The sequence below is a fragment of the Sturnira hondurensis genome, unplaced genomic scaffold, assembly GCF_014824575.4.
Source record: "Sturnira hondurensis isolate 20B ecotype Veracruz unplaced genomic scaffold, ASM1482457v3 Scaffold0007865, whole genome shotgun sequence".
Classification (NCBI taxonomy): domain Eukaryota; kingdom Metazoa; phylum Chordata; class Mammalia; order Chiroptera; family Phyllostomidae; genus Sturnira; species Sturnira hondurensis.
This window is the reverse complement of record NW_028080496.1, coordinates 6,547,271-6,563,135: the sequence shown is the minus strand read 5'-3', so window position 1 is coordinate 6,563,135 and position 15,865 is coordinate 6,547,271.

Below are 15,865 nucleotides of genomic sequence, written 5' to 3'. Positions count from 1 at the left end.
ATTCTACTAGGCAAGGAGTGTGGGAGCTGATTTCTTGATACGGGTTGGGGTTTTGGAAGAGTGTTTACTTCTTTGTGGCTTCTACCGGCTTGAGGCCCTGCTCCCCACATCGGCCCCAGGTGCTTCCCTCACCCCCCCCCCGTTCCACCGTCCACGCCTTTGGTCCCCCCACGTGGTGTTAACAGCACAGGTCGGGGCCCCAGATAGAAGCCGTGAGGCTCTGGGAGAGGCCCCCCCCGCAGCCATCACGCTTCTCATCCCCATCGATCCAGGAGACACAAATTTTAAAAACTCGGGTGTGTGATAATTGTATTTTTTTCTGTAAAAATCTCGTTTGTATTTTGAGTCCTTATTCTGTATGGTGGAAGAAATGCCTGTCACCTGGTGTGGGACTGCACACGGTCCCCAGGTGTGCATTCGCGTTCTGGGGGCTTCTCTGAAAGCATCATTCTTGATGTCACTTGGGCGTCTGCCGCGCTTCCTCCCCCGCATGGGTCTGTTGTCTGCTTGTGCAAGGGCCAGAGACAGCCTCCTGTCCGGAGGGCCCTCCCCCCGGGCCTCTCCCCTCGCCTCCTCAGCGGTGTGTGTGTGGGAGGCTGCCTTCCTGCTCCCACACTGTGAGGCCCTCTTCGCCCCCCGTGGTGCGCTGGGGAAGGACTTCACAGCCAGCTCTGTGGGGGGGGGGGGGTGCGGTGGAAGGGAGAGACGGGGAGGTTCTCATTTGTCGCCTCTGCCAGTCCCTGGGGTGTAAATGCTCCCACCAGGGCTGACTTCAGACGACTAATGAGCTAACAGTTAGCTCACAAAATGCCTCAGACACCTCCAGTCCACCCCAGCTGGCCAGCTCCACTTGCCGCGTCAGTGTGCACGAGGGGCTGCCTCCCAGCCACCGTCCCCAGCAGCTAAGACAGAATTCTTTTTGCCCTCACGTGTTCTAGAAGTGAATCTGGGGTTATTTCGCCTATGCAGGCTCAGTCCGGGGAGAGGGACGCAGGGCCGTTTTCTCAGCCCCCTGTCCCCAACACCTGTGCTCTCTGTGCTTGTCGGCTCCTCCCAATTTAAGGGACGTTTCTTCCAGTTGGCAGGGTGGCTTTGGGTTGGAGGCAGCGACTGGCATTACTCCACGCAGCCCTGGAGCACCAGGGATTTCCATCACCCCACGGCTTTTGAAATGGGCTCTCTGCTCGCTGGCGTTGCGTCGCTCCCCTGAAGAAACGAACCTGCCTGCCTGAGAGGAATGAAGGGCCAAGAGAGAAACGCAGATACAAAAAACAGAAAGAAGAAATCGTCTCTATTGCTAAAGCTTTGCTCTGCTGCATCAGTGTGGTAGCATTTCCCCAGGACTCAGAGGGAACAGGTCCGGGGAGGCCGGGGCAGCGCCTCAGTGCCCAGAGTCAGGCCAGTGTGAGCCCAGAGTCAGGCCAGTGTGGGGCCCCCCTCTGGCGCCTGCCTCCCCCACGCGGAGAGTGCGGCGCCATCCGAGATCAGGATGCACGGCCCTGCACCTTCCTGTTTAGAAGTCAGGAAGCACCGGGCTTTGCAAAGGCGCCAAAGGCCCCGTGTGCAGCACGTTTTAGCCGGCGCTCCTGGAGCCCCCGCAGCACCCTGCGGGGTCTGTGTCCATTCCTGCCTGCTCCTGGGCATGAAAGGCCCATGGACAGCGATGCCGTCCTCCCGCCCTTGTCACAGGGCTTGTGGCCGTGGTACTTTGCATCGTTCTGGCTCACTGTAGCCTTCTTGCCGGGAGTGCGTTTCTGGGGACGAGCCTAGCACTGGGCTTCGCTGGTGGCCAGGGAACGGCCCTGGACTTACTCTCCTGATGTCCTGGTCTTGTTACAGTTTTCCCTCTGTAGGAAACGACATGGAAAGTGGTATTTCCTCAACGCGTTCCCCCTTGACTGGAGGCTCACCCCACCTGGATCGATTATTTCCATTGGCTCCTCCTCTTGGGGGATTGGAACAGGGCGCTCCATGCGGGCTTTCCTTAGTTTTCAACCATAAATGTCCTCCGGTGCTCGCAGGACACGGTCCCCTTTAGAAACCTTGGGAGCCAGAGCAGGCTCGTTGGCTGCGGCGTGGGGACGAGGGGAAGCCACAGTTTGCCTCATCACCGAAGACAGACACTCGGCACACGTGCTTTCAATCCTGCGGAGAAGGAAGCGAGGGCGCTCCCCGGGCACAGGCCATTGGAGAGCGCGGGTTGGCTGTGAGCTCCGTGCCATTGGCGTGCACTCCTGGATGTGTGAGCACCAGCAACCGCAGCCCTGGGCTGGGCTGAGGCAAACCACGTGCTGGGGCTCCTCCAGCCTGCAAGTCAGTTCAAACGCAGGGCCAGACTCTGGGCATGGGACTCCGCACACAGGACCCTAGTACTAATTTTCTACGTCCTCAGCTGTGAGACAGCTGGAGGTCCAAATAGGAGGGTATGGTTCTCTGGATCCTGCCTCTGACCCCTGCCCCCCAGCCGACTCCCAGGCCTCTGAGGGTACGGAGCTATTTGTAGGACCAATGATACAAGTTCTTAGTTGTTCTGTAGCTGCCTTCTTCCCACCTTTACAAATATTTTAGCCCCTTCCTATTGCCTAGCCTGTGAGGCATCTATTCCCTAAACACCGGGAGAGCAGAGGAGCAGAAGGGAGGGTTTAAAAGCTTGGATCTTTTAGTGTCAAAATCCAAAGCCTTGAGGGATGGTGATTGGCCAGAAGCAATTTCTCTCCCCACCTCCCCCACTGAAGAAACATCCTTTGGGGTGGGGGAGGGAGAGGAGGACCAGAGTGGGTGAGGTGGGAGGCAAAGTCTGGTGTGGCTCTGAGAAGGTGGACATCTGTCAGTCATGCCAGGGTGGGGGTGGCTTACCGAGGGAACCCTGGGAGTTCGGAGGGTGATTCCTGAGTCTTCGTGTCCACTGTTCCGGGGGAGCCCAGGGAGTCGGCAGACTTTGTGGAAGCCCCTCAAGGCCAGCATGGTACGGGGATGGGGACGGAGAGATCAGAAATGGCTGCTTGGCACTTCTTGGGGCAGAAACATCCTGAAATAGTTCCATGGTCTGCTGGAGCCTCCACCAGGGTTAGACGGCAGCCTCAGGCTGCGGAAGTGGCCGAGCTGGAGCTCACTCAGGGGGCCCAGCCACAGAGCAGCGGCCTCACCGCCGGGTCCCTAAGTCACAGCAGAGGTTTGTCCGGTGGGAGAGAAGGGGTGGCGGCTGCAGTCTCTGGAGGAAACCAGACGAACACTTGCCCCGGGTGCAGTCTGGCCTTTCCACTGGGAACGTCTGCGGAGGCGAGGTCACACCTCCCAGCCTGCCTGTCTTCTGGAGGACAGGTGGGGTGCAGCCCTGCATTGTCCAGTTCAGCAGCCATTTGGGTTAAAGTTAATTAAAATGGAATTAGAAATTTAATTTCCCTGGTTGCAGTAGGCACGCTTTGAACACTCAAAAGCCACGTGGGGCTGGTGCCCAACCGATTGACCAGAGCGTGGTCCGTCCGCCCTGAGGTCAGCACTGTGGCCTTCGCCACCGTTCCTTCCTAGACAGCAACCGACCGCTGCCCACTTCCTCCCACACTCGTGCGCACACACAGGCCAACCCCGGAGCTCTGTCTCCGGCCCCTGAGCTGGCGCGTCCCTGGACACGGTGAGGCGTTATCAGTGGTGTTTCTTCCTTTCGGCCGACACGCCCCAGTGTCCACACCGCTGTCACCACCGCTGTCTCTGACCTGCTGGTACTGAGTGTGAGCAGGCCAGTGCTTCAGAGCCTCAGGGTGGCCGTCACCGGGGGAGGGGGCGGTGGGGGGTTCTGCTCCCAGGAGCCCTCTCCGAAGTCTGAGCCCCTTCCGGACGAGCACAGTCCAGCAGAGCCCGGAGAGGGTGTGAACGTGATGGCGTCTGTGGACGGTGCCATTGAACCTTCTCCGGAGCCGGCTGGAACAGAAAGTTTTCCGGGAAGGACGTAAGGGTTTTATTGATCCCCAGCATCCACCACTCCCCCTAAAAGCATCAGCAGAGGCATTCTTCCAACCAAGAGCAGAAAAGGGGAGGCCAGTGCCCTCTAGTGGAGACAGAAGTCACAGAAGTGCGGGGTGGGGCTCCAGCTCCCCACTTTCTTAGCAGGGACTTAGCACATCTCTTTCCTTTTCTGAAAAAAAAATGTGCGCCTGCTGTGTTGGCTGTCGGCATAAAGGTGAAACAGCTAGGACAGTGGCTGTCACAAAACTGGGCCTCAGTACCAGCTGCTATTTTTGTGTCCTGCTGCCCTCTGGGAGAATCTGCACTCCTAGGGTCGAGCAGGAGGGTCGGGAAAGGACAGCGGTGGCTCCCTGCCCGGCGGGTCGCAGGCCCCTGCCATCTGGGATACTGAGAAATTGCCCTGCTTAGTCTGGGCGAGCTGCCTCGCACCTCAGGCTGCACCTGGTTTACCCTGGGGGTGCTGGGGCCGTGGTTGCATGTGCTTGGAGGGGGTGCATTGCAGGGTGGTCCTCGGGGTCTGCTTTGAGAGTCTTTTGGAGAGGGAATTTCAGATCTCCTCCCAGAAGAGTTGAGCGTGTGGTAGGCTGAGGCAGTGGCAGCACAGGCCTGCCTAAAGGGAAGGGATGTGACCTCGACCCCCCTGTGCTGGCAGGACCCCTGGGGGCACAGCCCCCCCTGGGCTCTGAGTGCTCACGGCGAGTTCACCTCAACCCCCTGTAAAGGGGCCTCCATGGGCTGTTGACCTCACTCTTCCAGGGGAAGGGTGGCGCATTCTGAAGAACCAGCACTGGACAGATCCGAGGAAATCCACAGATAAGTCAGGCTGTGCTCCAGGTGTCCTGGGAGATGTAGGCTTTGGAAAGGGGTGGGAGGGAGCCGGACCAAGAGGTGGGGGAACCCACTGCAGCCAGAACTGGGCCCCAGTCTTCAGGATGTCCCCGAACCACAGGGAGTTTGGAAGGAGGGCTTTGCATTGTTGCCAGAGGAGGTGACGTTGATCACTCAGCCAGAAGAGGCCTGTGTTGAGGATGCTAGTCTGAGAGCTGGTGTCCCCACTCCAGAGTTCAGAGAAGACTGGTAGCCCCCTCAGGTCCTCCAGGTCCTGCCTGCCACTGTCCCCTCTGTCATAAGGGCTCCACTGTAGCCAGATGCACCAAGTAAGACTTGAGATAATGTCCACCACTTCTCCAGGGGCTCGGAAACCGTACGTGGCCCCCTGGGCCCATGCAGTCCAACCTGCTTGGAAATGAAACCACGGCGCCCCCAAGCAGGGGTTGGGGAGTGGTTCTGTCCCATATCCTTCCCCCTGCACCCAGATCAGGAACTGACTTCTGGAGTCCCCACAGAGACAGAAGGGGTGCGGCGGAAGGAGAAGCACTCAGGTCATTTCTCTGGGCTGTAGAAGACTCAGGAGAGATCACGGTTACCTGTCGAACAGCCTCAGGGACTCTGAAGTCGCACCTCAACGTGAGGAACACTCAGAGAGGCTGATCTGGACTAAGCTAATGGGGATGGAGAATACAAGACACTCTCGTTCTGGTTTTTCTCGTGTGGCCTTAGGGGAGAGATTGGGCCAGTTCTGGAACGTGTGTGTGTGGTGAGGGAGCCTCTGGGCGTCAGACCTTCCCCCCGGCAATGTGATCTACCTTTTTTGGCTTCTGGACAGGAAATCCACTTCATGCATTAAAAATACTGAATGTACTCTTACACATATAAGGTTACATCTTAAGTACTGTCAGGGCTAAAGAATTACGCAAGACATAGATATTGTCTGAAGAATGCGTCTCAGTAGAGGACTGTAACAGCCCTGACCAGTATGACTCAGTTGGTCAGGTGTCCTCCTGCGAAGCTAAAGGTCACCAGTTCCATTCCTGGTGAGGGCACAGGCCTGGGCTGTGGGCTCAGTCTGTAGTCGGGGAATGTACAGGAGGCAAGCGGTTGATGTCTCTTTCTCCCTTTCTTCCCCTTTCTCTAAAAATAAAGAAATAAAATGTTCAAAAAGTAGAGCTCTATAGCATATGGATCTAAATATGAATATGAGTGTACGTACTGGGACAGCAAAGGATGATGGGGTCTAGTGTCGAACGATCACTCCCGGTAAAAGGTGGGGCAGGCGGATCAGCAGCCTCCCCACCGACTCCCCACTGGGTGTTGGGCCTCTGCCCCTGCCTCCGGGGCCCCGGGGAGGGGCCAACCTGGCCTGAGAGATGCCTTCATGAGACCGCCTGGGGAGAACTGGGGTGGGGCAGACAGCCCAGGGAACCTGTATGTGAACCAGCTGTAGAGCCGTCGGCCAAAAGCTAAGCCTAGTGGGCTCCTCTTAGGGAGTGCCACGGTCCTCTGTGATGTTTGTGCTGGGTGTGGAAGGGCGGCGAGATTTCAATGGGGGTCCAGTGGGGTTGTGCCGGGGGTGTCGGTCAGCAGGGGTGGACACGGGAGCCCAGCCGAGGCCTGCATGTTGGTGGCGATGGGACAGGCAGTGACCAGGGATCTGAAGGGCGTCCTGTCACCTCAGGCCCCCCTGCCCCCGTCCCACCGCTGTATTGGGGCAGGTGTGGGGAAATGCCATTTCTGGATCATTCTGTGCGAACACGCAGACTCCAATAGGCATCACCAAATTTTCTTCTGGGGTGGCCGTACCGAGTTCATGTGGATGCCGGTCCTGACAGGAGGTGTTATAAAAAAAATTTCCCCGTCCTAATTGGCTAAAACAATCTGCAATTTTTTTGAAGATTTGTGTTTCCTTGATTGCCAGAAAGTTTATAGGACATTTGTTTTTACACATCTGTGAACTTCCCGTGTTCACTGCGTGTTCTATCAAACTTAGGGGGATGACCATGGGCTCCCAGGGCCGCTCTGGTCCTTCCCCTTTTTCTGGTGGATTTGTAGGGATTCTTGACACATTCTCAGAGTCACTCGTCGTTTGTGGATATTTCAAATAGTCTTCTCCTCTTTCGATTTCGTGCATGCTGTTTAGATTGCACAGACATTTTAATTTTGAAGTAGACTTGTCATTTTATTCATGGATTGTTGTACTTTGGATCTTTATAGAAAATCCTCAAACTGTGAGGTGAATGTGTTCTCCTGTTTTTCTTTTTATTTAGTTATTGATGATGGATTTACCCGAGGGAGAGAAAGAGAGATTTGTCGTCCCACACATCTGTGCGCTCACTGGTTGCTTCCTGTACGCGCCCCGACGGCACCAAACCCGCAACCCTGGTGCGTTGGAGCCACGCTTCAGCTAACTGCGCCGCCCGGCCAGGGCCTGTCTCGTTTTCGCTACATTTTTATAGTTTTTAAACACTTCTGGCTCTGAAACCACATGGGGTTTGAACGTTCATTGCTGAGAGGCAGCGAATCAAAGTCATTCTGAGATTGTCTCTCTAAACGGTTAGTGTAATAGTCCAGTGGTTTCCCAGTCATTTGAAATGCTCTCCTTAATATACTCTCAGTTTTACATCTGTCTGCATCTCTACATCTACATCTAGAGATACACACACCTGTATATACAATTCTACTACGGCTCTATATGTATAGATATAGGTATGTTCATGGATGCTGTTCTGAGCCTTTGATTTATTTATCTGGCCCCGTGCAAATGACTTACTTTTTTTTTTTTTTAAAGATTTTATTTATTTATTTATATTTAGAGGGGAAGGAGAGAGGGAGAGAAACATCAATGTACGGTTGNTGGGCCCATGCAGTCCAACCTGCTTGGAAATGAAACCACGGCGCCCCCAAGCAGGGGTTGGGGAGTGGTTCTGTCCCATGTCCTTCCCCCTGCACCCAGATCAGGAACTGACTTCTGGAGTCCCCACAGAGACAGAAGGGGTGCGGCGGAAGGAGAAGCACTCAGGTCATTTCTCTGGGCTGTAGAAGACTCAGGAGAGATCACGGTTACCTGTCGAACAGCCTCAGGGACTCTGAAGTCGCACCTCAACGTGAGGAACACTCAGAGAGGCTGATCTGGACTAAGCTAATGGGGATGGAGAATACAAGACACTCTCGTTCTGGTTTTTCTCGTGTGGCCTTAGGGGAGAGATTGGGCCAGTTCTGGAGCGTGTGTGTGTGGTGAGGGAGCCTCTGGGCGTCAGACCTTCTTCCCCCTGGCAATGTGATCTACCTTTTTTGGCTTCTGGACAGGAAATCCACTTCATGCATTAAAAATACTGAATGTACTCTTACACGTATAAGGTTATATCTTAAGTACTGTCAGGGCTAAAGAATTACGCAAGACATAGATATTGTCTGAAGAATGCGTCTCAGTAGAGGACTGTAACAGCCCTGACCAGTATGACTCAGTTGGTCGGGTGTCCTCCTGCGAAGCTAAAGGTCACCAGTTCCATTCCTGGTGAGGGCACAGGCCTGGGCTGTGGGCTCAGTCCGTAGTCGGGGAATGTACAGGAGGCAAGCAGTTGATGTCTCTTTCTCCCTTTCTTCCCCTTTCTCTAAAAATAAAGAAATAAAATGTTCAAAAAGTAGAGATCTATAGCATATGGATCTAAATATGAATATGAGTGTACGTGCTGGGACAGCAAAGGATGATGGGGTCTAGTGTTGAACGATCACTCCCGGTAAAAGGTGGGGCAGGCGGATCAGCAGCCTCCCCACCGACTCCCCACTGGGTGTTGGGCCTCTGCCCCTGCCTCCAGGGCCCCGGGGAGGGGCCAACCTGGCCTGAGAGATGCCTTCATGAGACCGCCTGGGGAGAACTGGGGGGGCAGACAGCCCATGGAACCTGTATGTGAACCAGCTGTAGAGCCGTTGGCCAAAAGCTAAGCCTAGTGGGCTCCTCTCAGGGAGTGCCACGGTCCTCTGCGATGTTTGTGCTGGGTGTGGAAGGGCGGTGAGATTTCAACGGGGGTCCAGTGGGGTTGTGCTGGGGGTGTCGGTCAGCAGGGGTGGACGCGGGAGCCCAGCCGAGGCCTGCATGTTGGTGGCGATGGGACAGGCAGTGACCAGGGATCTGAAGGGTGTCCCGTCCTGTCACGTCAGGCCCCCCTGCCCCCGTCCCACCGCTGTATTGGGGCAGGTGTGGGGAAATGCCATTTCTGGATCATTCTGTGCGAACACGCAGACTTCAATAGGCATCGCCAAATTTCCTTCTGGGGCGGCCGTACCGAGTTCATGTGGATGCTGGTGCCTGACAGGAGGTGTTATAAAAAAATTTCCCCCGTCCTAATCGGCTAAAACAATCTGCAGATTGTTTAGTAGAATTGTTTAGTAGAATCTGCAGATTTGTGTTTCCTTGATTGCCGGAAAGTTTATAGGACATTTGTTTTTACACATCTGTGAACTTCCCGTGTTCACTGCGTGTTCTATCAAACTTAGGGGGATGACGATGGTCTCCCAGGGCCGCTCTGGTCCTTCCCCTTTTTCTGGTGGATTTGTAGGGATTCTTGACACATTCTCAGAGTCACTCGTCGTTTGTGGATATTTCAAATAGTCTTCTCCTCTTTCGATTTCGTGCATGCTGTTTAGATTGCACAGACATTTTAATTTTGAAGTAGACTTGTCATTTTATTCATGGATTGTTGTACTTTGGATCTTTATAGAAAATCCTCAAACTGTGAGGTGAATGTGTTCTCCTGTTTTTCTTTTTATTTAGTTATTGATGATGGATTTACCCGAGGGAGAGAAAGAGAGATTTGTCGTCCCACACATCTGTGCGCTCACTGGTTGCTTCCTGTACGCGCCCCGACGGCACCAAACCCGCAACCCTGGTGCGTTGGAGCCACGCTCCAGCTAACTGCGCCGCCCGGCCAGGGCCTGTCTCGTTTTCGCTACATTTTTATAGTTTTTAAACACTTCTGGCTCTGAAACCACATGGGGTTTGAACGTTCATTGCTGAGAGGCAGCGAATCAAAGTCATTCTGAGATTGTCTCTCTAAACGGTTAGTGTAATAGTCCAGTGGTTTCCCAGTCATTTGAAATGCTCTCCTTAATATACTCTGTTTTACATCTGTCTGCATCTCTACATCTACATCTAGAGATACACACACCTGTATATACAATTCTACTACGGCTCTATATGTACAGATATAGGTATGTTCATGGATGCTGTTCTGAGCCTTTGATTTATTTATCTGGCCCCGTGCAAATGACTTACTTTTTTAAGGACAGCTTTATCAATGTGGCAATTTTGAGAACTCCTCACTTACTATTCCCTCTTATTTTTAGTCTCAGAATTACCATGACTTTTCTTGAACACTTGCACTGGAACTTCATAATGTTTGTGAATTTCCATAGAAACCCCTATTGATATTTTCTTGAGTTACTGAAATAATTTGGGAAGAAATCACATTTTTCAAGTATTTAATCATCTAATCTTGGACTACAGTGACACTTTATTTTTCAAGTTATTGCCTTTGTCTTTGACAATGGTTTCACATGTTTTCATTTTAAAAATTTCAATTACAGTTGACGTTTAATATTATATTCGTTTCAGGCGTGCAACGGAGTGCTTGGACATTTGTGTAACTGAGGACGTGGTCCTGCTGATACGCCTGGTCCCCAGCCTGCGCCATCCAGGGTTCCACAGTGTTACCGGCCGCGTCCCCTGTCTCACTGTCCGTCCCTGCGACTGTCCTGTAACCAGCAGCCGCCCTTCCGAACCCCTTCGCTTTCTTCAGAAACCTCCCCAAAGCCCCTTTCGTCTGGCAGTTTGCCTCCTTACCTGTGAGCGTGTTCGTTTTGTTCCTTTATTTCATTTTCTGGTGCCACATGTAAGCAGAATCATGCGGTATTTGCCGTTCTCTGTCTGACTTACCTCACTCAGCATAACGCCTTCCGGGCGCATTCGTGTTGTCGCAGATGGTAACACTCCATCGCGTTATGAAACGACCGTCCATTGTGTGTGCGCCGCATCTTCCTCGTCCGTCTGTCCATCTGTCCGTCGAACTTGGACTGCTGCCCTGTGCCAGCCGCCGTAAATGATGGTACAGTGAACATAGGGAGGGACGCATCTTTGGGAATTATTTTGGATTTCTTCAGGTACATCCCCGGATGTGGGGTCTCTGGTTCCGTCAGTTTTTCCCAGGAACCTGCACCGTTCCCGCCGTGGCTGCACCCACCTGCAACCCACCAGCCGCAGGCGATGGTTCCCCTCTTCCCGTCCTCACCAGCACGCGTCGGGTGTCGATTTACCGATAGTCATTCCGACAGGTGGGAGGTGGCATCTCCTGGTGGTTTGAATTCAGAATTCTCTGACTAGTGCGTGAGAGTCTTTTCGTATGTGTCTGTTGACCAGCTGCAGGTCCTCTTTGGACAAGTGTCTGCTCAGGTGCTCTGCTCACTTTTTTAATCAAATTGTGTGTGTGTGCAAAACTGTATGAGTTCTTCACAAGTTTTGGGTATTAGCCCTATCGGATATATCACTGGGGAATATATTTGCCCAATTCAGTCGGTGGTTCTTTGGTTTTATTGATGGTCTCACTTCACCCTTTATTAGTGTAGCTACACACAACTGCTGACGGCTCGGTTGGCAAGATGAGCCATTTGCAGCCGATGGTAGAATATATATGATTTTGTGTTTTTTGGAAAAAGAAAAAAACAGATGAGAATATTTCAAAAGATCACCGAATAGCCTACTAAGAAGTTGAGCATTAGAGGCATTTGGGTTGTCCTGGAGCTTTGGTCTGAAGAGATTAGGTAATTAAAGAGCTTGTTTTGGTCTAAGGGTACTATCTTTATGTGGCGTGAAATTCCCAAAGGTAACCTCAGGCTAGACACTGAGGCCTTTTTACGTGTGCTGTAGGCATTCACTGTGCCCGATTTGACTTGGGCAATAGCTTTGCGTGAAGATTCCTTTTACGTGCGTGACAATGTGGGGCGGTCCGTCCATTCCTCAGGTCGGTGCACGCTGAGGCCCCCCCTCCCATCCGTCTCAGAGCACAGCAGGTGGACGGGCTTGTTTTCCTTGCCCGCAGGAGTGGAGGGGCAGTGCTGGGAGAGGTGCCTTCTGTTCTTGAGACTTTTCCGCCGGTAGAAACTCTCTGGTCAAGTTCTAGGCCTTGCCTGTCTCCACCTCACAGAAGTATTTCAAGCACCCAGGGTGTACACCGGTGTAGGGTGCCGAGGGAGCCCCGGGTGAAGAGCTGTGCGCGAATGAGTGTGTCCGACAGACAGCCGTTATCCTGGGGCTGTGGGCGTGGGGAGTGCCGGACAGAGATTTGGCCACGGAGCCGTGGACTTGGCCCGTAGTGTAAGAACAACTAGCGTGTTGGGCGTTCCCAGAGAGGAAAAGGAGAACTCCTCTGTCCCTACGGAGCAATGTGTTCGGGCGCCAGTAATCGTTGCTACTTCGTTGAGGAAATCACAGGAATTGGAGTTTGGGAACAAAAAATTATTGAAGTTTGTGAATGGTCACATCGTATCACAATCTTTAATGATTATTTAAAATGAAACTATCAAGCCAAGAAACGTATTACTCAGTTGAAATACTTGCTGAAGTGACTTTCCTGCCAAATACTCGGTTTTGTAGACCTATTCTTACACAAAGATCAAGAGGTCGTGTGTCTGTGCGGTTTTATGAAATAGATTGTCATCGTTCCTTTTCAGAGAGGGTACATGTTGTGTTTGCGAGGGCTGGATGCGGGATGGTTTGGGGAAAGGAATTAGTATATAATTTGAATTCAGAGTACCAGCTTTAACATATCCAGCTTGGAGAAGCATTTCTGAAATAGCTCTGGGAAATAGATTTCTTGTATTAACCCAATCAGCCATTGGATGCCGTTCTTCCAATGTAATTAGATTTATCTGCCAATGGGTGACTCTGCTTCTTAGGCGTGTAATTTCAGTGGGCGCAAACAGTGATGACCAGTAACGTCCTCAGGGAGATAATCGCGGTTATGATTATTTAGCTCCCGGGTCAGCCCTGTTGGCAGCTCAGTCCTCCCTCGGACGACCTGGCAGCAGGAGGGCTGTGCTTCCTGTGTCTTTGCGTGGCGGAAGGGCCCTGGTGCTTCTCGGCCGTGTTCTGGGTGTCATGCGCAGGGCTCGGTGCCTCCCAGACAGGAGCGCGCTGATTCCTCACACTCTTCCCCGGGAAGTGGGCGCGGTTCCCTTCTCCGTACTACGGGAGGGGAGTCCAGACGAAAGCCCCGGCCAGCAGGCTGGTGGGAAATGACTCCCGTTTTGCAGGGTGTTTGCAGGGCTTAAACGCGGAAACAGTTCAGCACAGTGCTGGGTACATTGTTCTCGTTGCTGTCCTGTCCCTTCAGAGAGAGGTGGCTTTGGCAGCCACTGCCTGCGTCCTCCCAGAAACCCACCCCAACGGCCGGGGCAGAGCCTCCTGCCTGGAGCCTGGATGCGAGAGGTTTGCCGGGAGCTCTTTGCAGGCCCCCACCTCTTCGAGAAGCTTCATCTGGGACTGTGCCCTCGGCATCCCCTTGGTGCCCGTCTCTGGTTTTCCTGATGTGCCCCCGAATGGGCAGTGCATCACAGGGGTCTTTTTATTACGTGGAGGCTCCGGGGGCGGCCAACCCGTGGCCTGTGGACCACCTGTGGCCCAGGATGAAGGCTATGAAGGTGGCCCGACACAAAATCATAAATTTACTTCAAAACCTTTTGGTTTGCTGATGAGTTTTCGTTAGTGTTGGTATATTTAATGTGTGGCCCAGAGGCGCCACACGCTTGGGCACCACAGCACCATTGTGGTGCTGGATTGTTTGTGTCCAGGGCTTCCCTGGGCTTCCCACAGGGCCTTGCACCAGCCCCGCTCCGTGGTCTTCACATGCAAAGCCTATGAATACTTACTTACCCGAAGGCTGGGAGGTGCTGGGGGTTCAGGCGCCAGGTCACTGTTGGTTCTGGAAAGTGGGGAGGGTGCTCTGGAGGGAGCACCAGCTGTCATCCTGCCCCATTGTCTGCCCGCGTCCTAGGGTGCCAGCAGTGGGGTCCAGTGATGTTCGTGAACACAGGACACGACTGCTTTTCTGCCCCACAGTTGGGGGAAGGGGGTCCCCAAAGCAGTCGCCTATCAGGCTTTCGCAGAGCGGGTTGACAGCAGAAGCCAGTTTGTGTGTATCTGGCCCAGGATGAGGCCCCTCCATGAATCACAGCCCCAGGGGCTGACACTGGGGCCTTTGCCCACTGAGTTCTCACGACGGCTCTGCCAGGCAGTGCACGGCCTCCTCACGTTAGAGCCGCACAAAGGCAGGGCTCACAGTTGTGACTTGACTTGCTGACTCAGGCTGGTGGCGGCCGAGCTGGGATGTACACCCGTCACCTGCTCTCCAGCTGGGGAGGGCCTCGCTGAGCTGTCTGTGCTAAGATTCAAGGCCTGGCTTTACATGTGGCACCTGATTTGAGGTAGGGAATGAGTGGAGGGAGTACTTCTCGTCCCCCCAGCTCTTGGTCCCCGGGCAGCACAGGGCGCTGGGGACAGAGGTGGACCAGGTCCGAGTGAGGGCCCTGGGTCCCGGTGGAGCCCTGGCCTCACCCGGCACGGGTCTCAGTTCCATATCCTCCCCAGGGGCTGCGCCTCCATGATTTGGGGGGATTGGGCTGCTGATGTGTGAGGAAACGGTCAAGGGCAATATGCTCCTTCAAGGGCCATAGTTTACAACTTTGAATAAAGTTTTGCTGAAAGCCTAGGTTCCTTTTCTAGTGCTGCGTTGCAATGCCTGATTGTTGGCATAAGACCTGGAGATCTAGGCAATGATTATTTCAGAAGCAACTGAAGGAACTGACACTCTCTTTGGGCTCTTTTATTTTTTCCTTCTTAAACCACAATGGGCACTGATTTCACTATGAAAATAGTTGCCTCAATGCAGAACAATTCCCGAAGAAAGCGAAGGGCAGTCTTGGGGGCGAGGGCAGCACACGGGGAAAGGCAGGCACCTGGCGCTGAGCTGGGCCGTGAGCCTGAGGACGAGGCTTCCCTCTTCCTCGTCACCGGAAAGAGGGTTCGCTCGTGCCTGGGGGTGGTGGCCGTGGTCTCGGAAACACGTGACGTGGAGGAGCCTTGTGGGAACACGTTGCTTTCCCAAAGGAGCCCACGGCTTCTGCCACGTTGAGGCCGAGTCCCCGAGGCTGCTTCCTGCATTGCTGACCGAACAAGTTCACGCATCTGTCACCCTGCCTTTGTGTTCCCAGCAAATGGCCTTGCTTGTTTCACCCCTCGATTCAGAGAAGCGGGGAGAGCCCTTTGAAACAATCCTCCTTTGGGGGTTCATGCATCCCATACTGGGCCAACAGGACTCGGGAGGGTTATGAGACTTTCTTAAGTGGTCTCTGGAAAGTAAAAGTCCCTGCCCCGTGACTGACTTATGGATGTCTCTGTGCACAGAAACAGGCCTAGAGGAGGAGTTCTGAGGTAGCGAAGGCGAAAGGGGAAAACGTGGTCTTTGTAAAGCTGGGTGTGCGAGAGATTCTGAATCCATGTTCAAGGCCACAGAAAGTCTGTTTTATTTGGGTAGAGCTAAATGCGTGTGTGTGTGACCAGCCCTTTCAGAAAGACAGAGAAAGGGTCAGGTTGGACTTCAGGTCAGGTTCAAGAAGGGCCCAGGGTGCGCGCAGTTCAGAGCTGCCGGCCCCGGCAGCTGACAGGGTGTTGGGAACAGATGGCACTTGGAGTTCAATCTCAAGAGATTTATTCTGAGTTGGTGGAACAACCTGTATGAACAGCTCTCCTAGACCCGTTTAAATACTGAAGGATGAATCTGTTGACTACAAATAAGAAATCATGTCTTTGTGAAGCTAAGATAACATGGAAAGCGAGTAAGTGTTTGATAAATGTTCCACCTTCACGAGGGAAAAGGTAGCAAGTGAATAGAAATGAGACTGTAGACGACAAGCAAATGGGAAATGCCGGCTGAGCGCGCGGACGCCCTCCGCAGTAGCCCTGCTGCCGGTCCCTGCTGCCTTCATCGCCTCCAGCCGAACGCCTGGTGCATCCAGC